Source organism: Herpailurus yagouaroundi, unplaced genomic scaffold (assembly GCF_014898765.1).
Source record: "Herpailurus yagouaroundi ecotype Mexico unplaced genomic scaffold, PumYag 77, whole genome shotgun sequence".
Lineage (NCBI taxonomy): Eukaryota > Metazoa > Chordata > Mammalia > Carnivora > Felidae > Herpailurus > Herpailurus yagouaroundi.
Window position 1 is genome coordinate 21590487 of NW_024412388.1, and position 18087 is coordinate 21608573.

At 44.6% G+C, this 18087-nt stretch overlaps 1 protein-coding gene and 1 non-coding gene across 2 annotated transcripts in view; both read left to right on the forward strand.

Moving 5' to 3' along the window:
- The first annotated feature begins 2198 nt into the window (after positions 1 to 2198).
- Positions 2199 to 2332, forward strand: LOC121027924 (U11 spliceosomal RNA). The gene has a single exon (XR_005789005.1). It is a non-coding gene; the product is annotated as a U11 spliceosomal RNA (small nuclear RNA).
- Positions 2333 to 17964: 15632 nt separating this feature from the next.
- The window catches only part of GMEB1 (glucocorticoid modulatory element binding protein 1), a 37288-nt gene continuing 37165 nt past the window's right edge, over positions 17965 to 18087 (forward strand). The window contains exon 1 of the mRNA XM_040466883.1: positions 17965 to 18069. The gene's annotated coding sequence lies outside the window, so the exon portion shown is untranslated. The remainder of the gene's footprint in view (positions 18070 to 18087) is intronic.

The following is an 18087-nucleotide window of genomic DNA, read 5'->3' on the forward strand; positions in this document are numbered from 1 at the left end:
TCTGTCTCTCTCTCTCCCTCCCCCCACCCCACTCGAGCATTCACACACTCTCTCTAAAAAAAAGTTAAAATTAAAAAAAAAAAAATCTGTGTAGGGGCGCCTGGGTGGCTCAGTCAGTTGAGTATCCAACTTTGGCTCAGGTCGTGATCTCACATCTTATGAGTTCGAGCCCCACATCAGGCTCTGTGCTGACAGCTCGGAGCCTGGAGCCTGCTTCAGATTCTGTGTCCCTCTCTCACTCTGCCCCTTTCTCACTCATGCTCTCTCTCTCTCTCAAGAATAAATAAAACACTAAAAAAAAAAAAATCTATGTGTATGTACATAGAAAACAGTCTGGCAAGAGAAACACTAAACTGTTCATAGTAGTTTGGGGAAAACATTCTCACATTTCAGTACTGTTTCAGCATTTTTACAATTAGCACATACTGTTTTTATATTAAAACTGATGTGTGATTGATTCCATTTTTATGCCATTCTGGAAAAGGCAAAACTACAGGACCAGAGAAGAGCACTACTTACCAGGATTGGGATTACGGGAAGGTGACTACAAAAGGAGACAAAGGAGCTTTTGGGGGTGATAGAAATGTTTGATATTTGGTTGACCTTGGTACCAGATACACATCTATATGAGTTTGTTAAACTATATGATAAAAAAGGTATATTTATATATAAATTACATGTCAACAAACCTGACTTTAGAAAATGAAATATAGGGAGAAAATATAGAAAGCAAGGACAATTTTTTTTTAATGTTTATTTTTGAGATAGAGAGAGACAGAGCATGAACGGGGGAGGGTCAGAGAGAGAGGGAGACACAGAATCTGAAACAGGCTCCAGGATCTGAGCTGTTAGCACAGAGCCCGATGCGGGGCTCGAACTCACGAGCCTTGAGATCACGACCCGAGTCAAAGTTGGGCGCTCAACTGCCTGAGCCACCCAGGTGCCCCAAGGACAATTTTTTAAATAATTTATTTATTTTGAGAGAGAGACAGAGACAGAACACGAGGTGGTGGGGGGGCACAGAGAGAAGGAGAGAGAATCCCAAGTAGGTTCCACGTTGTCAGCACAGAGCTGAGATTCTATCCCATGAACCATGAGACCATAACCTGAGCTGGAACCAAGAGTCAGATGTTTGACTGAGCCACCTAGGTGCCCTCAAAAGCAAGAACAATTTTAAAAATAATTTCAATTATACAAGTAATAAAATAGCTCATTATGCTTTTTAAAATAATTAGAATATTACAGGTAAATCTAAAGTCTTGTGTGTCATGAGTCTCATCCTTCCCTCCTTCCAAGAGGTAATCACTGATGTATGTTCTTGCAAATCTTTTTTAGAAAGTTAATAAAGTATGTGGCGTCAGAAAATATATAGCACTGGGTTTTTATGTGCACACGTGTATGCTCTTTGTTACACTGATCATTTAATGTGGTACCCTATTCAACACCTTCACTCATTTTTTTTATGTCTGTTGATAAAGATCTACTTCAATCAATCCAAATGTAGTATTGATTTTTTTTTCCCCCTTCACGTTAATGGTCATCATGCTGTACCTTATTCTGCAACTCTTGTCACTCAATGCTTTTTGGTGTCTAATTCACTCCTGGCAGCGCAGCAGATGGCGTTCCACTTTATGAACACACAACGCTCTGCTAATCCGTTAGCAGAAGAGGAGGTTCTTCCCAATTTTTCTCTTAATGGGAAGCTCTGCCTCCAGTGCTCGCCTGGTGGGGCCCCATCCGGGTCGATGGCTAGGGGTGGCACAAGTTTGTGCGTTTTCAATTTTAATAGGGTGGGATTCGTGTCTTCCGCCGACAGGTACCCAGAGCCGCCCAGAAGCGGATCTCCCGCGCAGCATACAACAGGTGCCACCCATGCCTACTGCAGCTGGCGACAGCTTCTCCCGCCCTCTCCTACAAACGCTCTTCCCTGCCACTCCCTCTGCGCCTGCCGGTCCCTTCCCAGCAAGCACCGCTCATATTTGCATATCAATTTACCTCCTTGCCTTTGCTACTATATAAAAACCAAAAGGTCAAATCATAAGTCTTTTTGTGAAGATTGCCCTCCGGGCCAGAATGTCTTGCAGTTCCTCCCCTTATCCAGAGAAACAAGAAATAGGAAATTACTTCAGCTTTGTTTTCACCTTTAGCATAAGAGGGATTCGCCAACGCTGCCACCCTGCCTTAGTTCCTGTTAAGGCAAAAAGGGCTTCTGTCGTGAGTGGCACACGTAGGGCAGCTCCATTGCTCTCCGTGCGGAATCGACATCAAGAGATTTCGGAAGCATAATTTTTTGGTACCCGGGCAGCTGGTGATCGTTGGTCCCGGCGCCCCTGTTTGAAGCAGTGCGTTAAGAAAGAATTTCAAGCCCGGTTTTGCTCGTATGGCGATGTCGTAATTACGAGCGCTGTTTGTTGTCCCTCTTTTGGGGGTTAGGTGCTAGTATGTGAAATGGTAACTGGAAAAAAACCTCTACGCACGTCTTTTTCTAGGAAGTCAATCAGTTACTGAAAAACGTCAAGGAGTTGTGATCGCCAGGGCGTATTCACAGCAGCGTTGGTTGTGGAAAAGTTGCTCAGGTGATTGCTGACGTAGAAAGAGCGGCTGTTTTCCGTATCACAGGTTAAGGAATTGAGGTTTAAACCAAACAAGTTACAAGTTTACTTAAGAGTACTCTGAATTACTCAGTGAGAATATCGGGCTTCCACCTAGGTACCTGTCTACAGGGGTGATTGAATCATCACACATAACTTATTTTGTAAAATAATGTTCCCCCTTAACCAGAACTATATGATATGTATGCATATATCTATGCCTTTCTAAAGCTGAGTTAGGGCTGCTGGGTGGCTCAGTCGGTTAAGCGTCCGGACTTCGGCTCAGGTCATGATCTTGCAGTACGTTTAGGCCCCATGTCAGGTTCTGTGCTGACAGCTCAGAGCGTGGAGCCTGCTTTGATTCTGTGTCTCCCTCTCTCTCTGCCCCTCCCCTGTTCACACTCTCTCTGTCTCTGTCTCTCAGAAATAAACATTTAAAAAAAAAATGCAGTATATGATACATCTAATACAAAAGACATGTTAGTCAACTGTTTTATAGTAAAGCTTCTAGTCAACAGAAGGCAATTTGGGGGGAGTCAAAAGTTATACTGGGTGAGGAGTTATACTATTTTTTTTTTTTTTTACAGTGGGTAAATGGTGGGAGGGTGGCACCCTTAAGCTCTGCAATGTTCAAGGTCAACTGTAGTAGTGATAGATCCAGTGCCTGACTTGACAAGGCTTAGTGAGGGGAGAGAATAGCAAACTGAGTACTACTGTGCTGAATTTGGCTGGCAGGAGGAGATCTGGGAAAGCTTTCCTGAAGCAAAGACTTCGTAACTGAAACCTGAAGAAGCAATAGAAGACCCCCACACAAAGTTGTGGGGGGGAAGGGCTGTTTAGGCAGAGGCAAAGTCTTGAGGGTGGAGCCAATGTGCCGCAGACAGACCAAGAGCTGAAAGACCAGAAAGGCCAGTATGAAACCAGCCGGGTGGCAGCCTGAAGAGGCCACTGACTTCTGGTCTCACAGGCCTTGGATGTTCCTTTGCAGTACTTTTTTTTTTTTTTTTTTTTTTTTATAAAGCATAAGGGATGAAGAGTTATCTCCACCATGTATCAGCACACTTTTTCTGTAAAGAGGCCAGATGGTGTATATTTTAGGTTTTGTGGTCATATGGTATCTACTAGCCACTCAACTCTGCTGTTGCAAAACAGTAAGAGACAACATACAAACAAGGGAGTGTAGCTGTGTTCCAATAAAGTTTTACCTACAGACACTGAAATTGCAATTTCATATAATTTTCGCATGTCATGAAATAATATTACTTTATTTTTAAAATCCTGCGAGCCATTTAAAAATGTGGAAACCAGGGGTGCCTGGGTGGCTCAGTCGGTTGATCATCCGACCTCGGCTCAGGTCACGATCTCATGGTTCATGAGTTCGAGCCCCGCATCGGTCTCTGTGCTGACAGTTCAGAGCCTGGAACCTGCTTTGGATTCTCTCTCTCTGCCCCTCCCCTGCTTGTGCTCTGTCTCTCAAAAATAAATAAACGTTAAAAAAAAATGATTAAAAAAATGTGAAAACCAGGGGTGCCTGGGTGGCTCAATTGGTTAAGCGTCTGACTTCTGCTCAGGTCATGATCTCAATGGTTGGTGAGTTTGAGCCCTGAATCAGGCTCGCTGCTGTCAGCACAGAGTCTGCTTCGGCTCCTCTGTCCCCTCTTTCTATGTTCCTCACCTGTATACGTTCTCTCAAAAATAAATAAATATTTAAAAAATAAATAGTGTGAAAACCATTCTTTTTTTCTTTAATGTTTATTTTTGAGAGAGAGAGAGGCAGAGTGTGAGTAGGGGAGGGGCAGAAAGAGAGGGAGAAACAGAATCCAAAGCAGGTTCCAGGCTCCAAGCTGTCAGTACAGAGCCAGACCTAGGGCTCAAACTCACGAACTGACCCGGGAGATCATAACCTGAGCCGAAGCTGGATGGCTTAACCGACTGAGCCACCCAGGCATCTCATGTGCGAACCATTCTTTGAGCTGTAGTTCACTGGCCCCTGGCCTACATATTCAAGAGCGGTAAGAACTCAAACCGACTAAGGGATAGCCACAAACTGAATACCATTTACTCATTAAAATGTTGCATAGAGGGGCACCTGACTAGCTTGTCAACAGAGCATGTGACCCTTGATCTTGGGGTCACAAGTTCAAGCCCCATGTTGGGCGTGGAGCTTACTTAAAAAATAATGAATAATAATAAAAATAAAATGTTGCATAGGAATATTTATGATAATGGTTCACCTCTATGGTGTGCTTATCGAGTGCCAGTCCCTATATTAAGCACTTAGCATGCATTAGCTCCTATTACTCATCATAGAAGCCAATGTTGTAGATAGTATTATTTTGCTCACTTTACAGATTAGAAAACAGAAACTCCAAGAGTCCCAGATCACATAGCGAGAAAATAGCAGAGTCAAAAGGTGAGCCCAGGTCTTCTGACAGGAATCAGGTCTCTGACTGCCTAAAATGCCCCAGGAGAAAGTCAACTATAGTGGAATCTGTTAGGAAAGACTTATTGGGAAAGTGAAGCTTTTTCATTTTGCTCATCCATATTTCCCTCTTTTCTTTCCTTTTCTTTTTTTTTTTTTAGTTTTATTTATTTAAATAATCTCTACACCCAATGTGGGGCTCAAACTCATAACCCCAATATCAAGAGTAACACACTCTTCTGACTGGGCCAGCCAGGCACCCCCATTTTTTCCCTATTTTCTATGAAAATATGGGATATATGAAAAAGTTAGATAATGGAGACACATAGTCACTGGAATACAAATGATGACAAAATCAGTCCCAGAAGACCACATTTTATATGATTCCTTTTATGTAAAATGTCCAGACAAGGCAAATCTATAGAGACAGAAAGCAGAAGAAAGCAGGTTAGTGGCTGCCTGGAGCTGGAGGTGGGAGCACCTTTATTTATTTACATTTGCAATATGAAATAGAAGCTGGGTGCGAACACACACACTCACACCAGCCTGGGGAGGGGGAGCTGGGACAAGGTCACTTGGCAGCTGGGCTGGACCCCAAACCCTTGGGCATAGGAAGGGGACCCCAGCCAGACCCCTGCCATTCCCCCATCTTGGGGTCTGTGGGAGGTACAGGGGGGTCTCAGTGAGTGCATCAGGGCCCCAAGTGAATGTCACCAGAGAGACCCCCTGCGACAGGGACTGCCAGTTCCCACAGAGCCAGCAGGACCAGGTAGAGGGTCCTCTAGCTCCCAGCCTAGGTCAAAGTGCAGGGTCCAGGGCAAGAGTCTGGACAAAGGCATGGCCCCCACTTGGGCCCTCCCCCAAAGTGGACCTGAGCTCAGTGTGGGTGTGGGCATTTACACCAGTGGCTGGGCCATGGTGGGTGGGGAGCGTGGGCATGCCCTACAAATGGGCATGAGAGATCTTTTGGGGGGTGAAGGAAATGTCGTAAAAATACATTATGGTCACAGTTGTACACTTCTATAAATTTATTACAAATCATTGAGCTGTACGTTTAAAATGGGTAAGTTTTGTGGTATGTAAATTATACTTGAATAAGGATGTTAAAAAAAAAAATTCAAGGGCTAAAAGGAGAATATACACAGCTAGGAGCCTGAACTGTAATCAGTTTATGGAATAAGTTCTCTAATTTAGAAACTTGACCTTAGTGGATTTCCTGCATGCCGAGTCTCTGTGTGTGAGCTGATTATGTCACTACCCCCCTCATTTAAGACCCTTCCGTGGCGCCTAACTAGTTTGGTTTAACATCCTGTAAGTCTCTGTGACTCACCATCCTCTTCGTTCTCAGGGCTCCAGCCACACTGGTCTTCTCTGTGTATCTCTGAGGCCACTACTCTCTCCTCGCCTCAGGGCCTCCAGAAAGTTCTTCCTTCTAGCTGGAAATGTTCTTTCTCAACAGGTTCTCCCCCTTTCCCATCATGGCTACTTCTTCTTCATTCTTTACATCTCATCTCTAATGTTACTTCCTCAGGGAGGCCTTCCTTGACCTCCCCACCCCTCACTAGGTTAGCTTCCTCACACTCTGTTACACTCTTTCATGGCACCATCTATGTCGCAGCAGAACATCATCATAGTTGTTATCAATGCATTTACACTTGATGTAAAGTTAGTTGCTCAATATTTATATTCCCCAGCCAGAATGTCACCTGGGTGAGGGCATGGAACCTGTGTCTTATATATCACTTGCATCCTTGGGTGTCTGATGTAGTACCTGGCACTTAGTAGGCATTCAATACATTTGTAGAGCTCTTCATATGTCATGAAGTACTTATGTACATACATTTGCTATTTTTTTTATTTAAAAAAATTTTGTTTTAACGTTTATTCATTTTTGACACAGACAGAGACAGAGCATGAATGGGGGAAGGTCAGAGAGAGAGGGAGACACAGAATCTGAAACAGGCTCCAGGCCCTGAGCTGTCAGCACAGAGCCCGACGCGGGGCTCGAACTCACGGACCGCGAGATCATGACCTGAGCCGGAGTCGGATGCCCAACCGACTGAGCCACCCAGGCGCCCCATTGCTGCTATTTATTAAGCACCTGCTATGTCCAAGCATATGGGTGTAGCAAGACAGTGTGCTCCTGTCCATTCTCAGAAGCAGGACAACAGTCTTCCCATTTATAGGTAGTCTAAGTTCACACAACTTGTAAGGAAGTTGCCTTCTGTAACTAAAATGGAACTCCTACTCAGGTCATAGACTCCCAACAGAATGGGTTTACTCCGGGGGGGGGGGGGCGGGGGAGGTGGTTCAGGGAAATTGATTTCGAGAGGCCATGAAGCTTTGGCATTTTAAGGGTGGAGGGGAAGAGAGTGTCAATTTGTCAGAAGATAAGAGAAGTTTCTAACCTTCAGGTAGGCAGATAGAAGTATGGCTCCTCTCTCAAAACTGACCAAATCTGGGGGCGCCTGGCTGGCTCAGTTGGTAGAGCATGCCACTCTTGATCTCAGGGTCATGAGTTTAAGTCTCATGTTGGGCACAGAGCTTACTTAAAAAAACAAAACCAAAAACAGCCAAAAAGGTCCCTGAGCTCCCCTAGGTTGGGATAAGTGACCACTGAAAAGAAACGATGGTCACATAAAAATTGTGTTTCTATACACTACTAATCCAAAAAGGAAATTAAGAAAACAATTCAATTTATAATAACATCAAAAAATAAAATACTTAGGAATAACATTAACCAAGGAGGTAAAACTAAACCAAGGATGAGTGTAACTTGTACACTGAAAACTACAAAACACCGCTGAGAGAAATTAAAGAAGACATAAATAAATGGAAACACATCCCATGTTCATGGGCTGGAAGACTTAATATTATTGTTGAGATGTCAATACTAGCCAAACCGATCTGTGGATTCAATACAATCCCTATAAAAATCCTAACACGTTTTTTTGCAGAAATAGAAAACCCATCCTAAAATTCAGATGGAATCTCGAGACCCCTAATAGTCAAAATGTTTTTGTATTTTGTATCTTTTGTATCTTTTTTATCTTTTACAAAATACTGTTTGTAAAAGAACAAAGTTGGAAGAATACACTTCCTGATTTCAAAACTTCCTACAAAGCTATAGTAAGTAAAACAGTGTGGTATTGATATAAAGACAGACATATAGTCCAGTGGAAAAGAATAGAGAATCCTTGTATCAAATCCTGGTATTAAACAATTAAAAACATTTTTTTAATGTTTATTTTAGTTTTGAGAGAGAGAGAGACAGAGCATGAGCAGGGGAGGGGCACAGAGAGAGAGAGACACACAGAATCGGAAGCAGGCTCCAGGCTCTGAGCTGTCAGCACAGAGCCCAATGTGGGGCTCAAACTCACAGACCATGAGATCATGACCTGGCTGATGTCAGATGCTTAACCAACTGAGCCACCCAGGTGACCCTGAAAGCAGAGTTTCGAAGATAATTTTGTGCACCCATATTCATAGCAGCATTATTCACAATAGCCAAAAAGTAGAAACAATCCAAATGCCCATCAGAGGATAAATGGAAGAGCAAAATGAATAAATATCCATGTCATGGAACATTACTTGGCCATTAAAAAGAATGAAGTACTGATACATGTTAGAACGTGGATGAACCTTGAGGACATTCTGCTAAGGGAAATAAGGCAGACTCACAAGGACAAATACTATTTGTTGATACCTAGAATGGTCAGATTCATAAAATAGGAGAGTGATTACTAGGCACTGAAGGGGGGTGGTATGGGAAGTTACTGTGTAGTGGGCATTGAGTTCCAGCTGAGGATGATGACAAAGTTCTGGAGATGGACAGTGGTGATGGTTGCACAACCATGTCAATGTGATTAGTGCCATTCAAGTGCACACTGAAAGTGGTTAAAATGCTACATTTTTCTGTTATATCTATTTTGCCACAATTTATTTTTTAATGTAAATTTAATTTTATTATTATTATTATCTTAAATATTTTATTTTTCAGTAATCTCCACACCCAATGTCGGGCTTGAACTTACAACCCCGAGACCAAGAATCATGTGCTTTACCAACTGAGCTAGCCAGGCGCTCCTATCATAATGTTAAAAATTAAAAATTAAAAAATTAAGATTATAAAATTTTAAAGAAAAGAGAAGATGGTGAAGAGCAAGGTTTTGGGTGTGCCTAAGGTATCTCCAGCACTGGGACTGGAAGCTGATCATCAGCTCAGGGAGGTTGCCCTAAGTCGGCAAAACTGTGTGTATGCCAAGTGCCTGGTATACAGCACGTGCTCATAAGTGTAGCTACTAATGGTCCCCATCACAAATGAGAAGACTGAGGCCCAGAGAGGTCCTGTAGCCAATGGAGGCAGCTGACAGGACTCTGAGTTCTGTAAGGCAGGGAGGTGGTACCAGTTGGAATATTAATAGTAATACTAGCTGGTATTTCTTGAGTACTTACTACATTCCAGACGTTATTCTTAGTCTTTTTGTGAGTATGGATTCTTCATTTACTCTTCACAACTCCTCTGTGAGTGAGGTCCCATTACTATCTCCCTTTTTCAGATGAAGAATCTGACGCTGAGACAGAGACCAATCCAAGTTCACAGAGCCAGCATACCTTGAATCTTGTCCACTCTGACTCCAAAAACAGAAACCCAGCCTTTTGGTTTGGTACTGGTGGTGGACAGTGGCTGAAGGGGTTTCTGGGGTGGGGGAATAGGTGACTCATTTGACCAAATCTAGTTTTAACCCAGATTTTTTTTTCTGGTTTCTTTTTCTTTCTTTTTTGCACCCACCGGCAGGACTTCCTCCTTTTCTCTCTTTGCCTCTTTTTCTGATTCACTCCCCATCTGTTAGTGGGTTCTGGCTTCTGCAAATGTGATGCAGAAGATAGGGTAAGCTGTGGGGGAGGGGAGGTAGATACAAAAGGGTAGGCAATCCTTAATAAACAAATATTTAAAATTTTTTTTTAATGTTTATTTATTTTTGAGAGAGAGGAGAGAGAAACAGGCAGACAGACACAGATGCATGCTCCAGGATCTGAGCTGTCAGCACAGATGTGGGGCTCGAACTCACAAACCTCCAGATCATGACCTGAGCCAAAGTTGGATGCTTAACCGACTGAGTCACCCAGGGGCCCAACAAGTATGTTTTGAGAGCTATCTGGTATCAGGCAATGTTCTAGAGGCTGAATAAAACAGACTTTGTCTCCGCCTTCAAGGAGATTCCATTACAGGGTTTATATGCATGTGAGTGACAGGTTAGGGCTAGAGAGGGCGATAGGGTAGAAAAGGAAGTGAGAGAGGGGAAGGAGAGTGGATACAGACAAGGAAGATGTGCCTGGTGTCAGTAAGGGCTATAAAGGGGATGTGAGAGAGAGTGACTGGGGAGCAGACACAACTGGAGACAGTGAGGACAGGGCAGGCCTGGCTCAGCTGAGATGAGACCTGGAGCACAGAAAGGAGCCAGCTGAAGATGTGGGAGAAGAGCATTATAGGATTCTGTGGGGAAACGGCACGGGCAAAGGTTATGAAACCCATGTGTCAGAGGCACTTGAGGAAGGCCAATGAAGCTGGAGCAGGGTGACAGAGAGAAAAGGAGTCAAGCGGAGATCCCAGAGCCAGTTCATGAGTGGTCTTGTAGACCATGATGAGGAGTTCAAGGTTAATTCTAAGGGGAAGAGAGGCCATTGGAGTAGTAAACAGTGAAGGCTGGGAGGCAGCATGGCAGGAAGTGGGGAGACCAGTCAGGAGGTTCTGGCTGTAAGGCAGCAGAGGCAGGTGATGATGGTGGTGTGGACCAGGTGGGGTTCAGAGAGGAGGCGGTATCAGAGGGGTCTCTGGGAGGCGACTGAGTGATGGAAGTATCATTCTCTGAGGTGGAGGAGGTAAGAGGTGGGGGAAGGGAGGATCTAAGGTGAGACAGGGTAGAAATGAGTCAGGGTGGACATGCTGACTTTGCAGTCAGGCAGCTGGAGGCACTGTTCCAGGCTGGAAGCGGATGCCTGGGAGGCGAGACCAGACACTGCTACCTGGGACCCACAGGCCACACCTCTTTACAGATGGACAATGTAGAGCCCAGAAGAGGTCTGACATTTGGTTTTGTTTTCTTTTTTTTTTTTTAATTGGTTATTGACACTTACATATCCAGAGACATCAAATAAAACTTAGGATTTCTACCTCCTCTTCCAAATTGGGCAAGCCACACTGGGCCCACATTCTGGTTCCACGGCAGACTGGTAGAGGAGCTGCTGCCCCTCCAGATTGGGCACAAACTCTCCAGCTGGTCCAACCCCAGCAGGCCTGCTCAACGTCTGGTCCTGGTGGCACTGATTTCAACCTCTGGTATGGGTAGGAGGTGACACCAGAGAAGGGGAAAAAGTTGTCCTGGCACAAAGCCTGGACTTTGGATGGATTCATTGGAAGTGGCAGCTTTCCTGTGTCTCAGCCTCGCAATGCCACCTAATTTCACTGAGCCTGTCTTGCCTCTTCCGAAACATGGGGCTAACATTCACTAGCTAGAATTTCATCTCTGGGAAAGCTCCTAGCACATTGGCAGACACAGAGAAGGGTCTCAAGCAGTGTTTGCTCCTTTCAATCTGATGAGCAACTAGTCTCAGGAAATCAGAATGGCTGGGTCATAGCATAGGCTGAGGTAAAAAGTCCAGATTCTGGAGATGCTGAGTGGCTCAGTCCATTAAGCATCTGACTTTTGATTTCAGCTCAGATATGATCTTGCAGTTGGTGGGTTCCAGACCCATACTGGGCTCTGTGCTGACAGCGTGGAGTCTGCTTAGGATTCTCTCTCTCTCTCTCTCTCTCTCTCTCTGTCCTCCCCCAGCTCTCTCTCGAAAATGAATAAATAAACATTAAAGAAAAACAAAAGTCCAGATTCTGGCTCTACCACTTACCAACTATGCAACCTTAGTTGTCCTATTTGTAAGATGGGGACACTACTCTTACCTACCTTCTGGGAATTAAATAAGTTAATACAAAGTGTTTAAAATGGCATGGCACTCAGCAAGGATTAGATTGGTTCTTACACCTGGATGGCCATTAGGGTCTTCTAGGGACATTTAAAAAAATATTTGGGGCACCTGGGTGGCTCAGTAGGTTGAGCGTCTGTCCGACTTTGGCTCAGGTCATGACTTCACGGTTCATGGGTTCAAGCCGCACGTTGGGCTCTGTGATGACAGCTCGGAGCCTGGAGCCTGCTTGGGATTCTGTGCCTCCCTCTCCCTCTCTGCCCCTCCCCAGCTCGTGCTCTCTCTTTCTCTCAAAAATAATAAACTCAAAAAACATTTTTTAAATAAAAAATATTCATATCTGGCCTCTATCCTCGGAGATCTCATCTGAATTCATGTGGGGTGGGGCCCTGGTATGGGTATTTTATAAAATTTCCACAAGTGATTCTATGTGCAGCCAAGAATAGGAGCTCTACAGTAGAGAGATAATTAAGAGCATAGGCTCTGCAGCACAATTGCCTATGTTCAAATCCAACCAAGCCATTAAATAGATGTATAAATGTGGGCAAGTTCTTAACCTCTCATGTTAAACTGGGTTAATAAAAGGACCTGGGAGGTTGTACAGACCTTAAGTGCTTAGAGCAGTGTGTGGCAGCTAGCAAGCCCTTGGCAGGCCTGGACATCAGCACTCCTCAGTTGCCCTGCTATTTCCAAAATGACTGCAAACACCGCAGGCCTATGTCCAGCTCACACTCATGGTCTCCCCTCCCGGGCCTGGATACCTTGAACATCCCTCTCCTAACCCTGTTAGCTGCCCCTCCCCCTGCCAAATTATTTTTATTTTTGTTCCTTCTATTGTTCAGTCTTTTTTATTCCCCCCCAAATTAACAGAATTATCCCCCAAACAAAATTGTCTGCTGAAAAATCAGAGCGACCCCCCAAGGATGCTAGAGGGGAGGGCAGAGCTGAGTGGCCATTCAAGTGTCTCATATTAAAGAATAAGAAGAAGGAGAAGAAAAACCGCCATCAATGTTTAGGAAACAATGTTTAGTGGGGGACAAAAGCACAACACAGAACTGTACATTGAAGATAATTCATCCAGGTAAAGAAAAAAAAATACATAGAAAAAGATTGAAAGGAAATATGCTAGATGCTAAAGAAACACTTTTTTCTCTGCTTCTCCATCCTCTTATGCATGTTACAATTTTGTATAGTGAATGTGTACTTCATAGGAAAAACAACTAAGTGAAAAAATAAAAAAGGAAAGCCTTCACATGACTTTCTTTCCTCTTAAAAAAAATTATTTATTTATTTTGAGAGAGAGAGAGACAGCATGAGTGTGGGTGGGGCAGAGAGAGAGAGGGAGAGACAGAATCCCAAGCAGGCTCCACAATGTCAGCACAGAGCCCAACGCAGCACTTGAACTCACGAACCATGGCTGAAACCAAGAGTTGGACACTTAACCAACTAAGCCACCCAGGCACCCTTTCTTTCCTCTTAATCTTCTAATTGCCTTATGTCTTAGTTCCTCCTATCAAAAATTCTTAATTTTCTTAAATTTTACTTATTATTAAAAGATTTTAAATTTAAATCTTTTTATTTTTTATTTTATTTTATTTTTTATTTTCCTTATTGATTGATTTATTATAAAATGTTTTCATTCATTTCTGGTAACATTTTTTATTTTAAGATCTATTTTTTTTTTTTTTTTATATATGAAATTTATTGTCAAATTGGTTTCCATACAACACCCAGTGCTCATCCCAAAAGGTGCCCTCCTCAATACCCATCACCCACCCTCTTAAATTTAAATCTTTTAAAAAGTAATCTCTACATCCAATGTGGGGCTTGAACTCACAATTCCAAGATCAAGAGTCACACACTCTTACCAACTGAGCCAGCTAGGCACCCCCTCTATCGAAAAATTTTAAAGAATGGTCTCCACTGGCTGGTTCTTTCATTTCTCCCATTGACTACTTGATCCACTACAATCTGGCCTCCTCCTTAACTCTGGAGGTGACTCCACCCTGGAAGGATCAGCAATGAACTCTTAATTGCCAAATCCAGGGGCTTTTCCTTTTTCTTTGCCAGAGCTTTGTGCAGTATCAGACAGGATTGGTGCTGTCCCCTTTCTGTAAGCTCCCTGCCTGCCATCTGGGCTTCCTTTCTCCCCTTTGTCCACGGACCTAATTTTCTGACCACTTCTGGTTGGTCCCTGCAGATTCCTCTCAGCTTAATGTTCCCTAGGTTTGGACATCTAGCCCCCTACCTCTCTGCACACTCTTCTTGGGTGGCCTCATCCACTCTTGGCCTGTATGATCCCATTTACATGACAGCTCCTATATCCCAGCCCTCGCCTCTTGCCTCAGGTAAGTCAATCCAAATTCCTTCTGAACACCTTCATTTGGATGTCCCTCAAACAACTCACACTGAATAAGTCCAAACCGACTCATCATTTCTACTTTCCCTCAACCCCAACCAACTCTTCCTGCTTTGTTCCTTCCCTGGAAGTCATCACTGTCTCATTCTTTCCCTCATTCTCCCCATGTCTAGTTGGTCACTAATACCTGTTGGTTCCAATTTGAAACTGTGTCTGGAACCCATCAGCTCCCTGCTGATATGTTTTCCTCTGCCCTGCAGGAGGCCCCCTCTTTCCTGCCTGGATCATAGCAGTCTTCCTGACATAGCTTCCATTTCCTGATCTTTCTCCTCCCCAGTCCATACCTTATAATTTTTCTGATTATTCATTCCTTCAGTCAGTCAACAAACATTTGCTATGCACAAACTCTGCTCCAAATACTATGAGGGGTAAATCATACAGATTGACCCAAAATAGGTAAATAATCTAGGGGATTTCTCTCTTTCTTCTTTAAAGATTTTATTTATTTTGTTATTTATTTATTTTTTGGAGAGAGAGCGCAAGCAGAGGGAGGAGTGGAGGGAGACGGTGAGAGAGAATCCCAAGCAGTCTCCATGCCCAGCTTGAGCCCTACATGGGGCTTGATCCCACAACCGCAAGATCATGACTTGAGCTGAAATCAAGAGTTGGACACAACTTGGGGCGCCTGGGTGGCTCGGTTGGTTTAAGCATCCGACTTCAACTCAGGTCATGACCTCGCAGTCCGTGAGTTCGAGCCCCGCGTCGGGCTCTGTGCTGACTGCTCAGAGCCTGAAGCCTGTTTCAGATTCTGTGTCTCCCTCTCTCTGACCCTCCCCCATTCATGCTCTGTCTCTCTCTGTCTCAAAAATAAATAAACGTTAAAAAAAAAAATTAAAAAAAAAAAAAAAGAGTTGGATACAACTGACTGAGCCACCAAAGTGCCTCTAAGTGCCTAAAATCACAAGCCGCCAAAGTGCCTAAAACCACAAAAGATTTTATTTTTTTAAAGTAATCTCCATACCCAACATGGGGCTCAAACTTACAACCCCAAGATCAAGAGTCATGTGCTCTGCTGAATGAGCCAGCCAGGCACCCCTCTAGGGGATTTCAAATTATGGGACTGCTACAAAAGTAAGCAGAGGGATTGAGAGAAAGTAGGGCATGGGGAGGGGAGTTCTCTCAGAGGTGGTCTTTGCCCTGGAATAGTCTCCCCAGATCAACATGACAGTTGTCCTGATGGAACTGGGGGCAGCGATGATAGAGAAGAATGTGGCTGGGACACAACTTCAGGTTGGGAGCCAGGAAAGGCCTGTGAGGAATGAAGGATGAGAATGAGCTCTGGAGAGCTGAAAGAGGCACTTTCCAGGTAGAGGGAAGAGCTAGTGATAAGGCCGAGAGAGTTCCCAGCACACAAAGGAGCCCAGGATGTCTGGTCTGGGGCACAGTAAGGGGTGGAAGGAGGAGGGCAGGAAGATCATGCCTGGGGGCCCTGGTTAGGGGACTGGGTTTTATTCTAAGTGGAATGGGAGGCTATTAAAGAGTTTTTGGCAAGGAAGTCACATTTGACTTTGTCTCTTCAAAAGATTACTCCCTCTAGGTGCATAGGGTGGAGTGCATCTGGAGTTGAGGTGGACAGTGTGGCTGAGACTGCAGTGGCCTGGTCAAGCCCTGTGGGCTGGGTTGGGTGTTAGCAGTGCAGTCGGAGAGAATATAAGCCTTCTTTGGGTCCCGAATACCTGCAGGCTGGCTTCGTACTCCTTATGACAACCATCTGGTTCTAGCCTCCCTCTTCAGCCCAGCTCCCATCATTTCTTGTCTTTGCACCTGCTGTACTTTTTGGAATGCTCTTCCTCACTTTACCTTTGATGGACTAGTCATTCCTGAGGCCAGGCTCAAATACCCCCTCCTCTCTAAAGCTGTTCAGGAATTTTCCAGGGAGAGCTCTTTGAACTTTTTCAGTGCCTAGTTTGTATCTCTAGGATAACATCTAACACACTGTACTGTCTTGTATGTTTACAATTCTGTCTCTGAAGAAGGTGAACAAGAGCTTCTAGAAGGTAAGGACAGTTCAGTGAGTGTTCAGTGGGTGTTCAATGCATGATCAAAAGATATAGATGGTCCCACTATGGAATAGTTCACATAGGTCCAGACTCCAGTCATGACCAGCCCCCATTATATTCAAAATCATCTGATAATGTTTAAGTCCTTGATCATAAGAACAGGTACCAATGTGGGCACTAAGTCTCCTTATTTTGATACTGGAAACAGCCCTGAGAGGTTGGCACAGTGGGAAAATCATCTCTATTTTACAGAAGAGTAAACCAGGGCTTGAGAGAGGTGAGACTTGGGGCGCCTGAGTGGCTTAGTGGGTTGAGCATCTGACTCTTGATTTGGCTCAGGTCATGATCTCACCATTGGTGAGACTGAGCCCTGAGTGAGGCTCTGCACTGACAGATTCTCTCTCTCCCTCTCTGCCCCTCCCCCACTCAGGCTCTCTGTCTTTCTCTCTCTCTCAAAATAAATAAATAAACATTTTTTTAAAAAAGAGGTGAGACTTGGTCAACATCCCTGAGCCCCCAAATTCAGTTCCATTGTTGACCCCTGGACATTCTTACCTGTCCTTGAATCAAGAACTTGTAAGATTTCCTGTCACCTCTTCCTGGTGGTGGAGGGGACATGACAGGAGGAGGCAAGACGGGGAATCAATTCTCCTACCCCCTTAAAAAAAAGTGCCCATACCACCACCTCATTTGTTCCTAATAAGAGGAACCATCTCAGCGGTTACAACCATGGACTCTGGAGAAGGAAGGGCCTGAATTGAGACCCTGCCTATGCCATTTAAGGTTATGTGACCTTGAGGAATTAACTAATTCTCTTACCCCCCTGTTTTGTTTTACCTGTAAAACGGGAGTGAAAAGAAGCTACTTAGTAGGGCCGCTGGGAATATTATAGGAGACAAAAGCATCTTCCCCAACGCTTGACATATAGAAGGGTTTTAATACTTGATAATTACTGTTACTGGCTCCTAGAAATTTCCTAAGCACTTTTCAAGTATCACCTCTTAACACTCACGACAACCTTATACCTTACGCGAAATGCAGGTTTGGAGCTGTTAATAATACCCCTAAAGAAGTTAAGACTTGAATCCATAACCTCACTACCAGGCAAGGCTTGGCAAATGCGTGGGTCAGAGAATGCAAGCAGCTTGCTCAACGACTCGTGACCAGTTACTGACTCTATACTCAACCAGATCTTTGATTCCGAATTGATAGTGGGGCATTACTTCTGAAGGTCTGTAATAAAACTGGATTTGGGGAGGTGAAATGGGCAGTCCTCCAGAGGAGTCGAGAGACCTGCCTTTGCCCCTGATTGCGGATGAGATGAACCTTTAATTTAGACCTCCTTTTCCTCACCTTGAAGTTGGGGAAGAAGAGTTATTAGGGTCCCCAGAGCCCTTCCCAATACTGACTCTCCAGAGCAAAAGACCCCTTCTCAGGTAAAGGTTCATTCAAATTCCTCCGGCTGAGATTCATCCTCCGCGGGGCCCGCAATAAGGACGCGTCCCCTTTAAGGCGCCAGCTCGCCGGCGGCGGCGGCCGGAAGTGTTGAAGCTCGGCCTGGCGGCGGCGGTGGCAGTAGCGGCCGTGGCGGCCTCTGCGCATGCTCCGTCGCCCGCCCGCCCTGGCCGCTCGCCGCCCGCCCGCCCGACGGAGACGGTGAGGAGGGGGAGGGGT